Below are 13,598 nucleotides of genomic sequence, written 5' to 3'. Positions count from 1 at the left end.
TGGATCGTCCTACTATTCTCTGCAAGCTAATCACAAGATGTGCTCAGTATGATCAAGTCATAGTCTATGCCCAGATTCTCACCATTGCCTTACAGAGATTGGTCTATGGGTAAATAGTATATGTATCCTTATTTCTTGTACCCTATTCCTTATAATACATGCATTTCTGTACTGTACCTAGGAATGTGTATGTGTCAACTGGGCTATTTGTGGATACTTTTCTGCGATTTCGACATTACATGCATCTTATGTGACATACTTTATTGTAACGGTCATTCCATGTTTGTTACTCTTTGAAATTTTCAAAAATAAAGAATTTACAAAAAAAAAATTAGGAGTTTAAAAATATATATACAGTGGATATAAAAAGTCTACACACCCCTGTTAAAATGTCAGGTTTCTGTGTTGAAAAAAAAAATTAGACAAAGATAAATCATTTCAGAACTTTTTCCACCTTTAGTTGAAAGTACTAGCTTCAAGTGCTACATTAAGTACTAGTAAAGAGATATTGCAGGAGATAGTCAGGAGGTAGGCTGGAAGGTGGAAACAATACAAAAAAAAAAAGGTAAGATTTGTTTGATTTAAAGTTACAAATTTATTTTTTTATTTTTTTATTTTTTTCTCCTCTTTAAAATGGCAGACTTGGTTCAGTGCAGGAATTGTTGTGCATTTATTTCATGTTCCACTCTTTGGAGATTTGGATGCTGTCAGATCTGTAGACAGTTCTCCTTACTGCAGCAGGAAATTGCATTTTTGAAAGCTGAAATATTTAAATTATCTGTTAAACAAACTCCAGCTAGGACTGCTGCAATGCCACTGCCACAGAGGACCCCCAGAAATGGCAGATGGGTTAATGTAGGTTCTGGAAGTCTTAGAGTGGTGGATAGAAGACATGTCCCACAGTCGGTGGTTCTCCATAATTCATTTGCAGCACTCTCAGAATGTAAGGACAACATGGATATGGACTCAAGCACAGAGGGTGAGAAACCATCGACTCCTATGTCTAATGTATGCAACAAAAAAGATAAAGTGAAGTCTCAAAGGATGCAGCTGTTGCTGGGTGATTCAATCATAAGAAGTGTGGAGCTTAAATAAAATGGGTTTGGGTTACGTTGCAGTTTGCTAACCATGCAGTAACTCGTGTAGGTGTGATATATAGACCACCTGGTCAAGTTAAAGAACTAGATGATCTACTAGTTGAAGAAATAGCTAAAATGACAATGAAAGGAGAAGTTATCATTATGGGAGATTTCAATCTTCCAGATATAAACTGGAAAACCAAAATAGCAAGTTCTACCAGGAGTACAGATATTCTAAATTCCCTACTGGGGTTATCTCTACAACAAGTGGTTGAGGAGCCAACCCGGAGGGAGGCCATTTTGGATTTGGTATTCACAAACGGGGATTCGGTATATGATGTCATTGTAGGCGAAACCTTGGGATCTAGTGATCACCAGTCAGTGTGGTTTAATATAAGAACTGTGAAAGAGTCCCACCACACAAAAACAAAAGTTTTAGATTTTAGAAAAACAGACTTTTCAAAAATGAAATTAGTCATAAATGAGTCCTTATCAGACTGGAACGGATTACATGGAGTCCAGGAGAAATGGGACTACTTAAAAGGTGCATTATTGAAGGCAACAGAAAATTGCATTAGACTCGTCAGTAAAAGCAAAAAAAAGGAGGAGACCAATGTGGTACTCAGCAGAAGTGGCCAAAATCATTAAAAATAAAAAGCTAGCATTTTGTAATTATAAAAAAACCCAGAGCAATGAAGATAAGGAAATCTACAAGATTAGGCAGAGAGAGGCCAAGCAAGTTATAAGAACTTCTAAAGCGCAGGCAGAAGAAAAACTAGCTCAGTCTATGAAAAAAGGGGATAAGACATTCTTCAGATATATAAATGAAAAAAGGAAATTAAAACAAGGAATAACTAAATTAAAAACAAAGGACGGAAGGTATAGAAGAGAATAAAGGGCTAGCCGACTGCCTTAATGAATACTTCTGTTCAGTTTTTACAAAAGAAAAAGGAGAAGGACCTCCACTAGAAAGAATGACTATTAAATCGTTTGATGCATGTATCTTTACAGAGGAAGATGTTCTAAGTTTGCTGTCTAAGGTGAAGACAGATAAGTCACAGGGGCCTGATGAGATACACCCAAAATTATTAAAAGAGCTTAGTGGTGAGCTGGCAAAACCGTTAACAGATTTATTTAACCAATCATTAGTAACAGGAGTCGTCCCGGAAGATTGGAAATTGGCAAATGTCGTGCCCATTCACAAGAAAGGTAGTAGGGAGGAATCGAGCAACTATAGACCAGTGAGTCTGACATCAATAGTAGGCAAATTAATGGAAACCCTATTAAAGGATAGGATTGTGGAACATCTAAAATCCCATGGATTGCAAGATGAAAAACAGCATGGGTTTACTTCAGGGAGATCATGTCAAACAAATCTTATAGATTTTTTTGACTGGGTGAATAAAATAATAGACGGTGGAGGTGCAGTAGACATCGCATATCTAGATTTTAGTAAGGCTTTTGACACTGTCCCACATAGAAGACTTATCAATAAACTGCAGTCATTGAGCATGGACTCCCATATTGTTGAGTGGATTAGGCAGTGGCTGAGTGACAGACAACAGAGGGTTGTAGTCAATGGAGAACATTCAAAACAAGGTAATGTTACCAGTGGTGTTCCACAGGGATCTGTACTGGGACCGATTTTGTTTAATATCTTCATAAGTGATATTGCAAAAGGCCTCGCTGGTAAGGTTTGTCTTTTTGCTGATGACACAAAGATATGTAACAGGGTTGATGTTCCTGGAGGGAAACGCCAAATGGAAAAGGATTTAGGAAAACTAGAAGAATGGTCAGAACTCTGGAAACTGAAATTTAATGTGGATAAGTGCAAGATAATGCACCTGGGGCGTAAAAACCCAAGGGCAGAATATAGAATATTTGACACAGTCCTGACCTCAGTATCTGAGGAAAGGGATTTAGGAGTAATTATTTCAGAAGACTTAAAGGTGGGAAGACAATGTAATAGAGCAGCACGAAATGCCAGCAGAATGCTTGGATGTATAGGGAGAGGTATAAGCAGTAGAAAGAGTGAAGTGCTTATGCCGCTGTACAGAACACTGGTGAGACCTCACTTGGAGTATTGTGCGCAGTACTGGAGGCCATATCTCCAGAAGGATATAGATACTCTAGAGAGAGTTCAGAGAAGAGCTACTAAACTAGTACATGGATTGCAGGATAAAACTTACCAGGAAAGGTTAAAGGACCTTAATATGTATAGCTTGGAAGAAAGAAGAGACAGAGGGGATATGATAGAAACTTTTAAATACATAAAGGGAATCAACTCGGTAAAGGAAGAGAGCATATTTAAAAGAAGAAAAACTACCACAAGAGGACACAGTTTTAAATTAGAGGGGCAAAGGTTTAAAAGTAATATAAGGAAGTATTACTTTACTGAGAGAGTAGTGGATGCATGGAATAGCCTTCCTGCAGAAGTGGTAGCTGCAAATACAGTGAAGGGGTTTAAGCATGCATGGGATAGGCATAAGGCCATCCTTCATATAAGATAGGGCCGGGGGCTATCCATAGTATTCAGTATATTGGGCAGACTAGATGGGCCAAATGGTTTTTATCTGCCGACACATTCTATGTTTCTATGTTTCTATGTTTAACCACTTCACGCCACGCTAACGCCGAAAGGCGTCATTGCTGTGGCGCTCCCAGGCTACACTAACGCCGATTGGCGTCATCTCGCGTGAGCCGAGATTTCCTGGGAACGCGCGCACACAGGCGCGCGCTCACAGGATCGGAAGGTAAGCGAGTGGATCTTCAGCCTGCCAGCGGCGATCATTCGCTGTCAGGCTGTAGATGCGATTTTTTTAACCCCTAACAGGTATATTAGACTCAGTTTTGATAACAGCGTCTAATATACCTGCTACTTGGTCCTCTGGTGGTCCCTTTTGCTTGGATCGACCACCAGAGGACACAGGCAGCTCAGTAATAAGTAGCACCAAACACCACTACACTACACCCCCCCCTGTCACTTATTAACCCCTTATTAACCCCACATCCCCCTATATAGACTCCCTGATCACCCCCCTGTCATTGATCACCCCCCTGTCATTGATCACCCCCTTGTAAGGCTCCATTCAGACATCTGTATGATTTTTACGGATCCACTGATACATGGATCGGATCCGCAAAACACATACGGATGTCTGAATGGAGCCTTACAGGGGGGTGATCAATGACGGGGGTGATCACCCCATATAGACTCCCTGATCACCCCCCTGTCATTGATCACCCCCCTGTCATTGATCACCCCCCTGTAAGGCTCCATTCAGACGTCCGTATGATTTTTACGGATCCACTGATACATGGATCGGATCCGCAAAACACATACGGACGTCTGAATGGAGCCTTACTGTGAATGGAACCTTAATGTGACCTATAAACTGTACAACTCAATTTTAAAACAAACTGAAATCGTTTAGGTAGAGGGAAGAAAAAATATAAAAATAAAATAATATTGTTGCAAAGTATGCACACCCTTAAACTAATACTAGCACCTTTTGTTTTTTTTACAGCACTCAGTCTTTTTGGGTATGAGTCTATCAGCATGGCACATTTTGACTTGGCAAGATTTGCCCACTCTTGTTTGCAAAAACACTCCAAATCTGTCAGATTGCGAGGGCATCTCCTGTGAACAGCCCTCTTCAGATCACCCCACAGATTTTCAATCGGATTCCGGTCTGGGCTCTGGCTGGGCCATTCCAAAACTTTAATCTTCTTCTGGTGAAGCCATTCCTTTGTTGATTTGGATGTATGCTTTGGGTCATTGTCATGCTGAAAGATGAAGTTTCTCTTCATGTTCAGCTTCCTAGCAGAAGCCTGAAGGTTTTGTGCCAATATTGACTGGTATTTGGAACTGTTCATAATTCCCTCTAGCTTAACTAAGGCCCCAGTTCCATCTGAAGAAAAACAGCTCCAAAGCATGATTCTGCCACCACCAAGCTTGAGTCATGTCATGTCATGTCTTCAGGTACGTCCCGTGTCAGGTGTGTCTATTAAGACACTACTATATACACTGTTCACATCCATATTAGGCCTATGTTATTGGTCAGGCCGTATATATACCATCATTGTGTTGTGCTATAGACTAGGCTGTGGATACCTTGTTACTGTGCTTGTTATATACATGTTGTCTATGGTTAACAAGGACGCAGGCTGTGGATCTCACTAACATCCTGGGAATTCCCTTATATAATTGATGACGTTATAATATCCAGTTTTGAGTGGGACTCACACAGACTCCTCCCTCCTCCCATTGCAAGCATGGCTACATGCTGGAGGTAACTGGTGAGTTGTTTGTGAGTCGGCCTCATGCTCCTGTAATTTGCCCACTTGCTCCTGGTAGTGCCCATACAGGTAGGTGAGTGTTAGGTCCCCGAGCTACTTGAGAAACCTTGGCGCGGTGCTCGGGCTCAGACATGTCCTACACCGTAGGATATGTTGGCTAATCTCTCAATTTTAACATCAGTTTGAGGGTTTAGTAAGACCGCAGAGTGCACCTGTCTTTGCTATTATTTTGTTATATGACGTTATAATATCCCCCACTGGGGTGTCTATATTATACACCATCTGTGGTACATATATGGGTGTCTGTGAGACACAGTATTTGACCTGGTACCCGGCAAGTGCTTATTACATGACAGTCCAGTATAATATATGCCCTTCGCTTCTCTCTATTCTATTTTCCATCTTGCCTTTTTCTACATATTTTAATATATAATAAAATTGATACGAATTTGGATATATTATCTCCACTGGCTTTTTTGTTATGACATGTAACACACAGCCAGTACTTTCCAGATATTCCTGCAGCTCCTTTAATGTTGCTGTAGGCCTCTTGGTAGCCTCCCAGACCAGTTTTCTTCTCGTCTTTTCATCAATTTTGGAGAGACGTCCAGTTCTTGGTAATGTCACTGTTGTGCCATATTTTCTCCACTTGATGATGACTGTCTTCATTGTGTTCCATGGTATATCTAATGCCTTGGAAATTCTTTTGTACCCTTCTCCTGACTGATACCTTTTCACAATGAGATTCCTCTGATGCTTTGGAAGCTCTCTGTGGACCATGTCTTTTGCTGTGGGATGTGACTAAGAAAATTTCAGGAAAGACCAACTAGAGCAGCTGAACTTTATTTGGGGTTAATCAGAGGCACTTTAAATGATGGCAGGTGTATGCTGACTCCTATTTAACATGATTTTGAATGTGATTGCTTAATTCTGAACACAGCTACATCCCCAGTTATAAGAGGGTGTGCACACTTATGTGTCATGGGGTAGCATCACGGGTATAAAGATATAGTGGAGGTGCACCCCCTGAGCTACTTACACCACCCGCCCTAGGTGACGGGGCGCAACTGGGCGACAGTCCCTGACCTGAGTAAGTGCAAGCAGAGAAATAGAGACAGCAGGGAAGCGGACAGCCAATGAGAGGTAGCACTCGAACGGACAGAGAGGTGGAACAAGCAAGGTACCACCAAAAACAGAAGGGCGAGGCGGGTCAACTAGCTGGGGTCAGTCCAGGAGTTCACGTCAGTATGAGGGAAGAGGCAAAGACAAAATCCAGAGCAAGCCGAGGTCAAAATCCGAGAGGTAGCGTCAAGGTTTCGGGAGCAGGCAGAAGAGGCGTCAGGAAGCAGATCAAGGGTCAAATCCAAAGGTAAGCTAAATAACAATAATAATGCACAGCCGCCCTAAGGGACCAAAATCACAGGCAACCTGTAGCCAGCAGGTTGCCTGTATTTATAGTGGGGAGTGAGGGTCATGTGACATGGCCAGCGTCACATGACCGACAGACAGGCAAGTCGAGCACCGAGTGATCAGCTCAGCGCTCAAGGCAGACCTAGGAGCAGGGAGCCTCCCAGCTAGCAAAGCCGCCCTGGGAACGAGGCCGAACACAGATCCTCGCTCCCAAAGCTAAGCAGCAGGTCTGCGGCTGATGGGATACCGAGTGCGCCTTTGGCGCCCCGTTACACTTATGCAACCACATTTTTTTGTTTTTTTTGTTTTCTTCCCTCCACCTAAAAGATTTCAGTTTGTTTTTCAATTGAGTTATACAGGGTGGGCCATTTATATGGATACACCTTATTAAAATGGGAATGGTTGGTGATAATAACTTCCTGTTTGTGGCACACTAGTATATGTGAGGGGGGAAACTTTTCAAGATGGGCGGTGACCATGGCGGCCATTTTGAAGTCAGCCATTTTGAATCCAACTTTTGTTTTTTCAATAGGAAGAGGGTCATGTGACACATCAAACTTATTGGGAATTTCACAAGAAAAACAATGGAGTGCTTGGTTTTAACGTAACTTTATTCTTTCATGAGTTATTTACAAGTTTCTGACCACTTATAAAATGTGTTCAATGTGCTGCCCATTGTGTTGGATTGTCAATGCAACCCTTTTCTCCCACTCTTCACACACTGATAGCAACACGGCAGGAGAAATGCTAGCACAGGCTTCCAGTATCCGTAGTTTCAGGTGCTGCACATCTCGTATCTTCACAGCATAGACAATTGCCTTCAGATGACCCCAAAGATAACAGTCTAAGGGGGTCAGATCGGGAGACTTTGGGGGCCATTCAACTGGCCCACGACGACCAATCCACTTTCCAGGTAACTGTTCATCTAGGAATGCTTGGACCTGACACCCATAATGTGGTGGTGCACCATCTTCCTGGAAAAACTCAGGGATTGAGTCGTCGTGGGCCAGTTGAATGGCCCCCAAGGTCTCCCGATCTGACCCCCTTAGACTTTTATCTTTGGGGTCATCTAAAGGCAATTGTCTATGCTGTGAAGATACGAGATGTGCAGCACCTGAAACTACGGATACTGGAAGCCTGTGCTAGCATTTCTCCTGCGGTGTTGCTATCAGTGTGTGAAGAGTGGGAGAAGAGGGTTGCATTGACAATCCAACACAATGGGCAGCACATTGAACACATTTTATAAGTGGTCAGAAACTTGTAAATAACTCATGAAAGAATAAAGTTACGTTAAAACCAAGCACAACATTGTTTTTCTTGTGAAAATCCCAATAAGTTTGATGTGTCACATGACCCTCTTCCTATTGAAAAAACAAAAGTTGGATTCAAAATGACCGACTTCAAAATGGCCGCCATGGTCACCACCCATCTTGAAAAGTTTCCCCCCTCACATATACTAATGGGCCACAAACAGGAAGTTAATATCACCAACCATTCCCATTTTATTAAGGTGTATCCATATAAATGGCCCACCCTGTACAGTTTATAGGTCACATTAAAGGTGAAAAAAGTTCTGAAATGATTTATCTTTGTCTCATTTTTTTTACATCACAGAAACCTGACATTTTAACAGGGGTGTGTAGACTTTTGATATCCACTGTATATACTTAACTCATCCACTTGCTCGCAGAGGTCCTTTGGCGGGTTTTCTTTAATCAAGACAGGAGCAGACGTCTTCTTCATGAGCAAGTGGATGAGTTAAGTATAACTGGCAAATCAAAATTGTTCCTGAAATTCAGATAGAAGCCCACTTCGGATACTTTGATTTGCTCAACATAACATTTGAACATGGCATCTGAGAGGTTAAATGTCTGCGAACAGTATTACTGTCGGTCATTGACATTAGGCCCAGGTGTTTGCTGTTTGAAACAACAAGCACCCGGTTTCAATAGTGCCTGCTCTACTCTGGAGCAGGGGTTATCTTAAAAGTCCCGACATGTGACGTACTGTTACATCACATGTTGTGAAAGGGTTAATCCACATATGGTTTTGGCTTTAAATACTGTATCAGAAAACCTGAATGGGCAAACCCAGCCAAAGCTTAGAATGTGGACATTTTTTATGGGACACTTAGCAAAACGGTTTTCAAGGAGGGTAATATTGACCTATCCTCAGGATAGGTCATCAAAATCAGATTGGTGGGGACCTGACTTCACGGAGTACCGCGGCCTCTTCCTAGGCCAGTAATGTCACATTCATCAGCCAAATGGCCTACGTATGTGCAGCTCAGTTGCATTCAAGTGAATGGGCTTGGGCTGCAATACCAAGCACAACTGCTATACATTGTACAACGCTCTGCTGGCTACACTATGCTGTGAGGGGGATGAAGCCTAAATGTATGTATTCAGGGACTGAAAGACTAAAAATGCTCGTTGAACACTTCTAATATTGTTTATGTGAGCGAATATATTATTGTTTGTTGTTAATGAATTGTGGTAATATAGGGGTACATTCTGTCATATTTCAGACATACGAATGATCTAAACACAGGCGCACATTGTTGCTGTCTCAATACAGTGAAATCCTTGATTAAGCGAGTAAAAGATCACATGCCAACAAATTTGTGCACAAAAATATTTGCTTCAAAATTCCTGTCTGTCATTGGCATTAACTCGTTAAATTGTATTGTGTTGTTAATGACCTAAATGAGTATCTACTTGTCTAAATGTGCCTTAACTACGTTATCTAACAAGAGAGCAGTCACTTCTCAGAACACATAGGTTGTCATTTACGAACAGATATATGCCACTCATGTGTATATCTGGCGCAGATTCTGTCGCTCGCCATGTTGCTGCAGAATTTGCTACTTCTTCCCTGCTCACGCTAGGTCTAAAAAAGGGGTCGCGGTGGTGACGTGGAAGGGGGTGGTCCAGCAGGCCTGTTTCATTCATCATTTTCCACGTCTGTTTTAGGCGCAGAAAATGGTCTAAATGTAAGACAGTAAGGAAGCATGGAGGGGTTGTTTCACCTCAGACATTGGTGGCACATTGGTAGACCCACTTCTATCTCCACAACTGGACGCCCGAACTGAACATAGGGGGGCTGCGCATGTGCGGCCACCATTTATTCATTTCTATGGGAGTTCTGAAAATAGCCAAGCGCTGGCTCACCTATTTCCGGCAGTCCCCAAATGTGAATGGAGTTGTTGCTACATTTGCACAGTGCACTCTCCATTCATTCCTATGGGACTTCCAAAAATAGCTGAGCCTTTCAGAATCCTAAAGAAATGACTGGATAGCACATTTGCATGCGCAGTGTGCTCTCCTGCACTTTTGGAGGCCCATTCTGGAGATAGGTACGGGTTCAAGGGGTGGGACCCACGCCTATCTAACATTGGTGTTATATTCTAGCGATGTGCTACCAAAGTCTGAGATGATAAAACTCCTTTAACCATTTTGCCTGGTATGTAGTGAGTGGAAGGAGCAGTGGCGTCGCCAGGGGGGGGCCAGAGGGGGCCACGGCCCCCCCTACATCATGCTGTGCCCCCCCATGTGCCCCCCCAACTAAAATGCCCCCCCTTAAGTGAGCCGCCGCCGCCGGGCACAGGGAGATGAGCGCTTCCATTGCGCTCATCTCCATTGTAACCTGCCTGTGCCAGCGGAGGTGCAGGGGAGGGAGAGGCGTGTCCCTTCCCCTTCCTCTGATAGGCTGCAGGCACTAAGCCGGCAGCCTATCAGAGGCCGGCGCAGGCAGAGCGATGACGCCATCGCGCCACCTGAGCCCTACAGCGCGGGACACAGGAAGAGTCTGCATCGCATCGCTGACACTGAGGTAAGTATAAGTGTTTTTTTTTTGTTTGTTTTTTTACAATAGTGTTACTGGCACATTGGGGGGGCTTATTACAATGGGGGGGGGACTTAATACTGGCACATGATGGGGGGGACTTAAAACTGGCACATGATGGGGGGGGACTTAAAACTGGCACATGATGATGGGGGGGACTTAATACTGGCACATGATGATGGGGGGGACTTAATACTGGCACATGATGATGGGAGGACTTAATACTGGCACATGATGATGTGGGGGACTTAATACTGGCACATGATGGGGGGGACTTAATACTGGCACATGATGATGGGGGGGACTTAATACTGGCACATGATGATGGGGGGGACTTAATACTGGCACATGATGATGGGGGGACTTAATACTGGCACATGATGATGGGGGGACTTAATACTGGCACATGATGATGGGGGGACTTAATACTGGCACATGATGGGGGGGACTTAATACTGGCAAATGATGATGGGGGGGACTTAATACTGGCACATGATGGGGGGCTTAATACTGGCACAGGATGGGGGGCTTAATACTGGCACGATGGGGGGCTTAATACTGGCACATGATGGGGGGCTTAATACTGGAACATGGGGGCTTAATACTGGCACATTATGGGGGGGCTTATTACTGGCACGTAATGGGGGGGCTTATTACTGGCACGTAATGGGGGGCTTATTACTGGCACGTAATGGGGGGGCTTATTACTGGCACGTGATGGGGGGCTTATTACTGGCACGTGATGGGGGCTTATTACTGGCACGTGATGGGGGCTCTTGTTACTGGCACGTGATGGGGGCTTATTACTGGCACGTGATGGGGGGCTTATTACTGGCACGTAATGGGGGATTATTACTGGCACGTGATGGGGGCTTTTGTTACTGGCACGTGATGGGGGCTTATTACTGGTACATTGGGGGGCTCTTGTTACTGGCAGTGGCACGTTATTGAGGGCACTTATTACTGGCACATTATTGGTGGGCACTATAGGGGCATCTACTGAGGCCACAAAGAAGGGGTGTTTTATATGGGGGGCTCTGTACAGTAGCATTTTATACTGGGACACATTATGTTGGGTACTATGGAGAAGGGGAGACAGGAGTACTATGGAGTCATCTACGGGGGGCACTAAGAAGGGGTATTTTATACTTGCAAATTATGGGGGACACTGAGGGCATCTACTGGGGCACGATATATGGGGCATTTTATACTGGTACATTATGGGGGGCACTAGCAGGGAGGGGGGAGAGGAGCACTATGGGGCATTTACTGGGGCACTATATAGGGGTATTTTATACTGGCACATTATGGGGGACATTAACTAAACTGGGGGCATAAGGGGGTATGTTTTGCACATTATAAGGAGAATTATTTCTACTGGGGGGCATTATGGTGGGCTTTATTACTCCCCCATGGTATGACCCCTAGAAGCAGCACCAGCCTCTCCCTGCTCTGCTATCCCCCTGCCCCTTCTCCAAATCCTTATTATGAAATCTTTCTTATTAGGATAAAACACAACATCAGCTCCGCCGAGCCCAGGGCCAAAGTGTTGAAGTGGCGTCCGAGATCCCCAAGGGCCAATCCAAGTAATTGTAAGTGTTCATGTGAAATATGTTTATTTTATATATGTACACTCCTGTGAGAGGCGGGGAGGGAGATCTGTGGATGACACTGTTATGGAGGGAGAAATGGGGATGACACTGTCATGGGGTGGATCTGTGGATGACATATATAGCATAAGATGCTATATACGGTATGTGGCATTCACAGATCCCCCCCATAGCAGTGTCATCCACAGATCCCCCTCTCTATAAAAGTGTCATCCACAGACAGCTGGACTTTTCTTCCCTGTTGCGGTTTTAGGTATTGGGTAAAGTATTGCAGCATTTCTAAGCGTACTTGTGTAAATGTATCGTTGTTATAGCTGCCCCCCCTACTTTTGTCCTGGCCCCCAGTGTGCCCACCCAAAATTTGAAAGCTAGAGACGCCACTGGGAAGGAGCCATTGTTCTTAAGCAGAGACCTACAGCAGAGGTATACCTATTCACCACAACAGAAGTAAGCATGTTTCCATTCATCTTTTGTCATCAGCCTTTTGATTAAAACTTATTCTATCACTGGAGTACTGTCCTATATTTTTTTTCTTATAATCGTTAAATATTTTTAATCAGACCTCAAATCAACCCCACAATCTATATCAGACCCCCAAATCAGATCTCCAATCTTGATGAGACCTCAGATCCGACGCCTAATTCAGATCCCCATTCCTCATCAGACCTCACATCAGACATAAAATAAATAAATGAACTTACCTCTTCTTCTCCAGACAACTCTGACACTCTGGAGATACAGTGCATTCTTCTTGCACTCACCGATCCGCGGTCTTCTGCCTGTGTTGTGCTTTACTATGATCTGACCTCACACAGTGTCAGGTCAGCTGGAGATCTCGCCGCTGAAGCCGGGACAGGTAAGTTCGTGACATGTTTCTACCAAATCGAAAGTGCTTCAATATCACTGAAAAGCTGTTCTTTCTCTCTTACTCTCTCTCTCTCTTAAGTCTCCAGAATTGAATCAAAAGAAATTCTCCCGAATTAAATCCCCAAAAATTCTGATTGTATAGAATCAAAAATTTTTGGAAAAATTTTCATGAGCCATCTATAAAGGAGCCAGAGTCTGAGCTGCAGTCAGAATATGGACAAATAGAGGAGTCAGTGTCGGAAGTTTGGTTTACCAACTCCACAGCCCTGCTCGGAATAAATCAAATCTCATCGGAGAATTTCTGCAATAACCATTTGTTAATATTTGTATTAAACACATCAGTGGTATATAACAAGCAGAAGGAACAGCCACACCACCCGACTTTAAGAAACCAATCAAGTCCTGGTCAGTCTGAAAGCCTGTGCTAATTTTAATTAGCTTCTTTCCCAAGCTTTCAGATGTAATTAAATGAGCTTAGTTGTGCTCACTG

This window comes from Bufo bufo, chromosome 9 (assembly GCF_905171765.1).
Source record: "Bufo bufo chromosome 9, aBufBuf1.1, whole genome shotgun sequence".
Classification (NCBI taxonomy): domain Eukaryota; kingdom Metazoa; phylum Chordata; class Amphibia; order Anura; family Bufonidae; genus Bufo; species Bufo bufo.
The sequence above is the reverse complement of the archived record's forward strand: the minus strand, read 5'-3'. Positions refer to the sequence as shown.